We start from the raw sequence: 9,400 nt of genomic DNA, 5'->3' as shown, positions 1-9,400 counted from the left end.
TGATTCAAAAGGAAAGCATGCAGTCCATTAAGTAAAATGTTAGCTGTGGTTTTTTCATAGATTCCATTTATGAAGTGGAAGAAAGGGATATGTGTAGAGGTAGTAAAACTATTATGTTGAAATACATGAAACAGAAGTTTTATATGTCAAAAAGAGTGAAATGCTAGGAATTTCATAGGATTCAACCCAATGTAAGGAATAGCTAAGAAAATGATAAATACAAATTCAGGATAGTGGATATTTCTTGGCAAGAGGGAGGATGATTAGACTGAGAGTCTCACAGGAGGATTCTAGATGACTGTAAATGTCATTTTTCTATTTAAGTGGTGGACATATATGTTTATATTATATGAATATTCTATAAGAAAAATAGTTAAATTACACACATTTTATATATGTGTGCTATATTTCACAAAAAATAATCTTTCATGTATCATATTTTAAATACATTCTAGTATTAAAGACATGTTTCTAGAATATAGAGCTCATCACTATTTCACAAGGGTCTTTTTAATCATGTTTTCTCTAAGGGCCTATCCACAGGGTCCAGAGTCAGTGGTCCTTGAATGAGGGGCAGATAGCTGCAGATTTAACAAAGACCCAAGATGCTGCAGGTGGCTAAGGCCATCACTGGGTGAAATCCTGCCCTAGCAAATGCCATGGAGGCCGGTCCGAGAGCTGTCCCCAGAAGTGGTGGTGAAAATAATGGAAGTCAGTGAGGATGAAAACAGAAGGCTGTTACTGAGTATTCCAGGAAGTCATCCATTTTTACCACAAATTATCTCCTTAGATTAAAAGTGATCTTCAATAAAAGCAAACTTTCTCCTTGCTTCCCTATAGTGTCACATCCAACACCTCCCCTATATGGTTGAGTCCTTCAAAGACTACAGTGGCCTTATTAGCTTTATTCAAGCACATTTGATGTGTGGATTTCATCTGAAATGAATAACAAACAACAGAAAGGGTGACACGAGGTAAAAAGAAAAAAGTCAAACTCATTGCTAGCAGGTAATCATTGAGAAGGAATCAAAGCAAATTAACTTTCAGGGAAACATAATTCATCTTAGCCTGCAAAACCCATAACTGTGTCTTTGATTATATTACTAGATTTACTCAAAACACTGATACATATTTAAATAAAGATGAGGAAAACTAACTGCTAAAGCAAATGTTAAAAAATGTGCGAAAGCAAAAAGATTGCAAGGTCCAAGAATAGATGGCTACATATGGAATACAATATTAGCTAAATTTCATTGAGTACTTACTGTTTGCCAGACATGGTGCCTACTGCGTTCCCAACGGTATTTTCATTCTTGATCAGTGTCACTACGAATGTAATACCTGGGCTATCCACAGTGAAATCACATATGAGCTTGTCAGACATGCACATTCATGGGCCCATTTCACAATAACCAAAGCCAAACCCATTGCTGTTGAGTCAATTCTGACTCATAGCAGCTCCACAGGACAGGGTAGAACTGCACCCATAGGGCTTACAAGGAGCATTTGTTGGATTCAAACTCACTACCTTTTGGTTAGCAGGCAAATGCTTAACTACTGCACCACCAGGGCTACCAAAATCACTGAAGATGAGCCCAGGAATCTGTGAATTAACAAGTTCTCCAGTTCTCATACACATTAACGTTGGAGAACAACTGCTGTAGACGATATGTCAAATCCACTCATAATAATTCCATTCCCTTCACCAGAGAATGGCTTATGAAGGGTTTTGTATGTCCCAATTCAGGCACATCAGCTGTGAAAGGATGTCTTCTGAAAGAGTCATTGGAAAAGTAACCTCTTTATTAAAGAAAAAGAAAAGAAAAAAAGGCATAGTCAGCTTTCTGTTATACAATGCCTGTAATGGATGCAGCCATCTGGTAACCTGGAGGGAAACCTGTCCTAGCACACAATCAATCAAATATCACAAAACTAGAGAGGAGCAAAGTCAGTTTCCATACTTATTTTGCACTACTGTTAGTCACTATGGTATATAGCCATTGTAGCAAAAGAATTGAAGGCAAGAACACAGATAATCGTACACCAGTGTTCATTGCAGCATATTCACAATAGCCATAAGGCAGAAACGGGCTAAATGCCCGTCAACAGATGAATGGGTAAGCAATGTGTCATAATGCAATGGAGTACTACTTGCCATAAAGAGAAATAGTCCTGATACATCCTACAACATAGATGAACCTTGAAAACATTATGCTGAATGAAATGTCAGTTACGAAAGGACAAATACTGTATGATCCCACATAAATGAGATACCTAGAATAAGTGAGTGTATAGAGACCAAAGTTTATTACTGCTTATCAGGGTCAGTGAGTAAGAAAAAAGAAAGGGAGACTCATTGCTTAGGGACATTGGCTAAGAGTGAGGGAAAAATTTGAACATGAATAGTGGTGATGATTGATCAACATGAAGAAAGTAATTAATGCCACTAAGTGGCACATGTAAAAAATGTTGAAACGACAAATGTTTCATTACATACATAGTTACCAAAATAAACATAAATAAATAAATGCTTTAACATGCCTTGCTAATACGGTAAAAATTGTCACAAGACAGAAGCATGTGTAAGTAAATAAATATACTCATAAGTAAAAATGCATTTGAATTGATAAACATATAAAGCTTTTTATCATCAAAATGTAAAAAAAAAAAGACTCTTGTTACTACAAGAATGTAACATTCTGATTCCCCCAGTACTATTTCACTATGACTCATCTAGAAGCCCAAGGCTAAGGCAGATAATACAATCATGAAAAAGAAGATGTTCTCCACAGGAGTTTCTTCAAGGCTTCCTTCATGTCCCTGTTCCTCAGGCTGTAGACAAATGGGTTCATCATTGGAGGGACCACAGTGTACATCACTGAGGCTACTGCTGTCTTCTTGAAAGAACGAGTAACTGCAGAACTAATGTACACCCCAAAAGCTGTCCCATAGAATAAGAAAACCACTGACAGGTGAGACCCACAGGTGGAGAAAGCCTTATACATTCCACCAGCTGATGGTATTCTCAGAATGGAAGAAACAATTTTAAAGTAAGAAAAAATAATCCCAAGGAGAGGAACACTACCCAGTACGCTAGTTAGTAAATATGTCAGGATGTTATTGAGAAAAGTATTGGAGCAGGCAAGTTTGATGACCTGAGCAAGTTCGCAGAAGAAGTGAGGGATTTCCCTGTCTGTGCAGAAGGATAGACTTAGTATCATCAGACTGTGGAGCAGGGCATCCACCAAACTAATGAACAAGGAGAGGAGAATCAGCAGGCCACAGAGGTGAGAGTTCATGATGACTGTGTACCTCAGTGGTTGGCAGATGGCCACATAGCGGTCATAGGCCATTGCTGCAAGGAGAAAATTTTCCATGCCTGCAAATATCATGACAAAGCACACACCTGGGTGAGGCAGCCTGTGTAACTGATGGATTTGCTCTGTGTCTGGATGTTCATCAGCATCTTGGGGACCGTGGTGGTGCTGAAACAGATGTCAGTGAAGGACAGGTTGGAGAGGAAAAAGTACATGGGGGTGTGGAGGTGGGAGTCTGAGCTGATGGCCAGGATGATGAGCAGGTTCCCCAACACTGTGACGAGGTACGTGGTCAGGAATAGTCCAAAGAGGAAGGGCTGCAGTTCTGAATCCTCTGAGAGCCCCAGGAGGAAGAATGCTGCTATACCAGTTTGGTTTTCTGATGTCATGTTGTTGATGAGTCTGATGATGGAAGTGATAGGAAAGAGATCTATAAAGATTGCTTATTTAGAGAAATTCTCACATTTGTATTGTGAAATGAAGTGAATACTACAAATATTTTTTCTGTCTCCTTCCCTCTCCCACTCTTTCCCTTCATCTGTCTCTGTTCCATCCTCTCTACCTTCCTCCCTCCTTCTGTTTTCTATCACATCTGTTATCATATCACCAAAAACATTTCCATCTGAATAAAGACCCAAGTGGTCTCCTTGATTTTGTTCTTGTTGTGTGCCTTGAGTGATATCAGACTAATAACAGCCCTACAGGACAGAGTAGAACTGGCCCCTAGGGTTTTTCAAGAAGGAGCTGGTAGATTTCAACTGCTGACCTTTTAGTTAGCAGCCAAGCTCTTAAACACTATGCTACCAGGGCTCTTTGCTTTAAAAGTCTTCAAGTCTCTGACCACATAGGTAGTATCTATGTGTTTATTAAATACTGTTTATCAACATTGTGCCCAGTAATAGGAAGGAAATAAAAAAAAATACATGGTTTTTACCTTTGGAATTTTCCAAAGGCTTCAAACTAGCAGAAAAACAAATTCTACATCCGCGTTTTACAGCAATGGTTCTCAAACTGATTTTCATCAGAATTATCTGAAGGCCTTTTTGAGCCCCCACAGAGTATTGGCTTCAGAATTTGGAGTCTAAGGCTCTAAATTTGTTCTTTCTAACAAATTCTCAAATGCTATTGCTGATGGCCTGGGACCACCCTTTGAGGTCCACTCTTCTAGAACATCAACCATTATGGCCCATGTACAATCAGCTCATCTGCAGGGAGGAACAGATGTGGTGCATTTCATGAGGAGATGGGGACCTGGCTCACCAGGCTCTGCAGAGGGACTTGGGGAGGAGTTCAAGCCCTCGACTCAATCATTTTCTGGTGTTCCTCAAAATTATACCTTTCAATTTTGTATTTCCATTTAAAGTCCCACCATTTAAGTTCTTAATCCTTGTTATTATTGTTCTAATTAATAGCAGTATTATTAGAATGTATAGTAATAATATCATAATTGTCAAAAACTGTTGCCATTACCACTGCTAACACTTACTGAGTCCTGACTATTTCAGGAAATTTTCAGGATTTGCTGTATTTATTCTCACAACAGAGATGTGAATTAGGAACTTCTATTTTCCTACATTATATCCATGACCTCAAGTGAAGGTAAAGGAAAAGTGTGGTGAATTTACAGATACAAAGTACATGGCACTCTGCAAAACAGTAGTAACAGGATTTGAACTCAGGCTGTGAGATCTTGGAGCATACATCATACCACCACATGATACAACCTCTGAGTAGGGGATGACCAGGCATCCTGAAGGGTCAACAGATTCCATCACTTGCCTTTTGAAAAGTTCCAACTGAATTAAAACCCAAGTGCTTTCCCTGGTATTCAGGGTTATCTAAACTCTGACCACATAGGTAGTGACAGCATCAAGACAGGACCCACACTCAGGAACTGAAGTCAAGACAGAATGTGCTACCTGAAATCTCAAGCTGTTATCCTATTATGTCAATGAGACTCTTTTCTTCCATATGTTTGAAGATGGAAACATTATTCTCATAAATGGTATATACTCATTGCTACAGAGTTGATTCCAAATTATAGCATCCCTATAGAACAGAGTGACACTGCTATATAGTTTCCAAGGCTGAAATCTTTGGGAAAATAGACTGCCACATCATTCCCCCATGGAGAAGCTGGTGGGTTGGACAGCCAACCTTTCAGTTAGCAACAGAGCTCTTAATCACTGCACCACCAGGGCAACAAGCTGATATGTAGCACATCCTTTTTTCCCCAAAACAGAAGAATGGGAGGAAAGAGGAACTACATGAGTCTTCAAAAACTGGAAAATAAAAAAAAGCAACAATTTGTTAGTGTGTCCTAAGCAAAATCCTGACATCTTTGCTTTTTAACACTTTAAAGAGGTTTTTGGCAGCAGATTTGCCCAATGCAATGTCATCTGATTTCCTGACTGCTGCTTCCATGGGCACTGATTGTGGATACAAGTAAAATGAAATCCCTGATAACTTCAACATTTTCTCCATTCATCATGATGCTTATTGGTCCAGTTGTGAGGATTTTTGTCTTCTCTTTGTCGAGGTCTAATGCATACTGAAGGCTGTAGTCTTTGATCTCCATCTGTAAGTGCTTCAAGTCCTCTTCACTTCCAGCAAGCAAGGGTGTATCATCTGCATATTGCAGTTTGTTGATGAGTCTTCCTCCAATCCTGATGCCCCATTCTTCTTCATAAAGTTCTGCTTGTGAGATTATTTCCTCAGAATACAGATTGAATTAGCATGGTGAAAAGATAAAACCCTGATGCACACCTTTCTTGATTTTAAACCATGCTGTATCTCCTTGTTCTGTTTGTACAAACTGCCTCTCAGTCTATGCACAAGTTCTGCACGAGCACACTTAAGTGTGCTGGAATCCCCATTTTTCACAATGTTATCCGTAATTTTTTATGATCCACACAACTGAATGTCTTTGCATAGTAAATAAAACACAGGTAGACATCTTTCTGGTATTTTCTGCTTTTAGCCAATATCAATCTGACATCTGCAATGATGTACCTCATTTCAAATTCTCTCCTTTGTTTCACATCCTCTTCTGAATCCTGTTTGAATTTCTGACAGTTCCCTATTGATGAACATGCTACAACCATTTTTAATTACCTTCAGCAAAATTTTACTTACTTGTGATATTAATGAAATTTTTCAATAATTTCTATATTCCATTGAATCACCTCTCTTTGCAAAGGGCACAAATATGGATCTCTTCCAGTCAGTTGTCCAGAAATTTGTCTTCCAAATTTCTTGGCATAGACAAGCAACCGCTTTCAGCATTAAATCTGTTATTTGAAACATCTCAATTGGTATTCTATCAATTTCCAGAGACTTGTTTTTAACCTATGACTTCAGTGTAGCCTGGACTTCTTCCTTCAGTACAACTGGTTCTTCATCATCTGCTACCTCCTGAAATGGTTGAACATTGATCAATGTTTTTTGGTGTTGTGACTCTGTATTCCTTCCATCTTCTTTTGAGACTTCCTGTGTTGTTCAATATTTTGCCCATAGAATTCTTCAGAATTGCAACTTTATGTCTGAATTCTTTCCTCAGTTCTTTCAGCCTGAAAAATGCCAAGCATGTTCTTCCATTTTGGTTTTATATTTCCTGGTCTTTGCACATTTCATTATAATACTTTAATATTTCTTCTTTAGCTGACCTTTGAAATCTTCTGTTCAGCTCTTTTACTTCCACATTTCTTCCATTTGCTTTAGCTACTGAAGTTCAAGAGCAAGATTCAGAGTCTTTTCTTCATCCATTTTGCTCTTTACTTCATTTCCTGTCTTTTTAATGACCTTTTTTTTTCTTAATGTATGATGTCCTCGATGTCATCCACAACTCATCTGGTCTTCAGTCACTGGTGTTTAAAGTCTTAAAAATGAAAGGTGTCACTTTGAGGACAAAGATGCACCTGGTTCAATCCATGGTATTCTCTATCATCTTATATGCATGGGAAAGATGGACAGTGAATAAGAAAGATTGAAGAAGAATTGATGCATTTGAATTATAGTGTTGGCAAAGAATATTTACAATACCATGGACTTCCAGAAGAATGAACAAATATGTCTTGGAGGGAATACAGCCAGAATTGTCCTTAGAAGTGAGGTAGGTGAAAATTTATCACACTTACACTGAACATGTTATCTCCAATCCCTGGAGAAGAACATGATGCTTGGTAATGTAGAGGGTCAGCAAAAACAAGGAAGAACCTCAAGCAGATGGATTGACACAGCAGCTGAAACAATGGGCTGAAGCATAACAAGAATCATGAGGATGGCGCAGTGACTTGTTCTGTTGTACGTAGGGTCACTAGAAGTCAGAACTGACTTGTTAGCACCGAACAACAACAACGAGCGGAGCCAAGAATAAGAAAGACACACTCTACCAACACAAACATCTAGGCTGCTTACCGAAGGATCTCAATGGTAGTGGAAAAAGAAGAAAAATTGTCAAGTCAGCCTTAAAGGAGAAAAAAGACACTGAGCAAAGTATAACTGGACACCTCAAATATTTATGTAGTTGTGGGACTTAAAAAATTCAATCAATACAAGTTGCTCAGCAAGGAGCCTGACATCTGGTCATTGTGAAGTACTATTTAAGGCTATAGTGATAACTGAATAAGATAATGGAATTTATTTTTAGAAATTCCTTACCTTCCCAAATACAACAATGTATGAAATAAACACATATAAACTCTTTTCTGTTTGACTGCCACTCACATTTTTACATGTAAATCAATGGAAAAAGAAACCATAGAATTTCAAATTTCAAATGGAACAGAACTCATAATTAATCTTTATTAATAGATTATTACTTTCAGATTGGTTTTTTCGTTCCTTTCCTCTCTTTCCAGATAGCACATTGGATCTGTTCCTCCCTTCCTCTTTCCCTTTTTATGACAGAGTATTCGAATAACCCCTCCCTGCTCAGTAGCTTCATCCATTCCCTCTTCTTTTTATGTTTTGACTCATAGTCTACACTGTATAATTAGCATATGTTAGAAAAGGTAATATGAAAATCAATTGTGATACTTTGAATCTTCTTTCCTTCTGTTCCTGGCTTGGTCCCATCAAACCTGGGGTCAGGAAGCATGGGCACTGGCTCTTCTGGGAATCCTGAGGCTGTGTACCGAGATCAACTCCAGGACACTTCCATTTTTCCGATATTAAGATGAGACCCCTGAAGATATCTCGATCTCTAAAACAGGTGACGGTTGATCGACTACATCTTTGATACATTTCCCCTTTATTTTTATAAACCAATGCTGTAGAAAAAGTCTGTGAAAGTGTCTGTTTCAAAGATGAACGACTCATTAGGATCCTTATTTTTTTAGCTTAATGGCACAAGGCAAACAAACTCTGCTCTCCCAACACAAACATCCAGGCTGCTTGAAAAGAGGCTCCGGTCGTAAGCATGAAGTTCTGACAACAAGCAACCTTAATAACCAGAATCCACCAAACCCAGAGCTGTCAAGTCAATTCTGCCTCATAGGAACCCTATGGGACAGAGTGGAACTGCCCCATAGAGTTTCCAAGGAGCGCCTGGTGGATTTGAACTGTCGACCCTTTGGTTAGCAGCCGTAGCACTTGACCACTATGCCACCAGGGTTTCCAGCAACCTTAATAGCATCAATTGGTTTAACATTTGGTCACAGACACTCCTGACTTTAATCGAGTCTGTAGCACTTGATTTATCAACAAAGATATTTTTAGAACTCCTTGAGAATCTTTCATCACCTCATTGTATGATAGGAACCATCATAAAACCTTACTGCAATTTTGTAAGGATGAAAATGAATAGACAAAACCATCAAGTATGGTGTTCAACAAATGACATCGTCTCAGTATTTCCTGTTCTGATTTGTTCTGCATGGGCATAACCTGATGGCTTATTATAGAACTGAGTAATTGTTGCACAAAAATCGGGGAAGAGTAGACAGAGAAAGGACATACCTAGCAAGATAATTACAAATTTTACGCAGGAATAGATATGCTAAAAGTCCACTGGGACTCTTCCGCATGTAAAAAAGCAAAGGGAAGAAAGAACCCCAATGAATATGAATGATATCAATGTTCAT

The 9,400-nt window shown here is 38.5% G+C and overlaps 1 pseudogene; it reads right to left on the bottom strand.

Moving 5' to 3' along the window:
- Positions 1 to 1,031: 1,031 nt before the first annotated feature.
- LOC100665382 (putative gustatory receptor clone PTE03) lies at positions 1,032 to 3,915 on the bottom strand (annotated as a pseudogene).
- Between the last annotated feature and the right edge of the window lie 5,485 nt (positions 3,916 to 9,400).

The sequence above is a fragment of the Loxodonta africana genome, chromosome 3 (genome assembly GCF_030014295.1).
Source record: "Loxodonta africana isolate mLoxAfr1 chromosome 3, mLoxAfr1.hap2, whole genome shotgun sequence".
Classification (NCBI taxonomy): Eukaryota; Metazoa; Chordata; class Mammalia; order Proboscidea; family Elephantidae; genus Loxodonta; species Loxodonta africana.
This window is presented reverse-complemented; position numbering and strand designations above follow the sequence as displayed.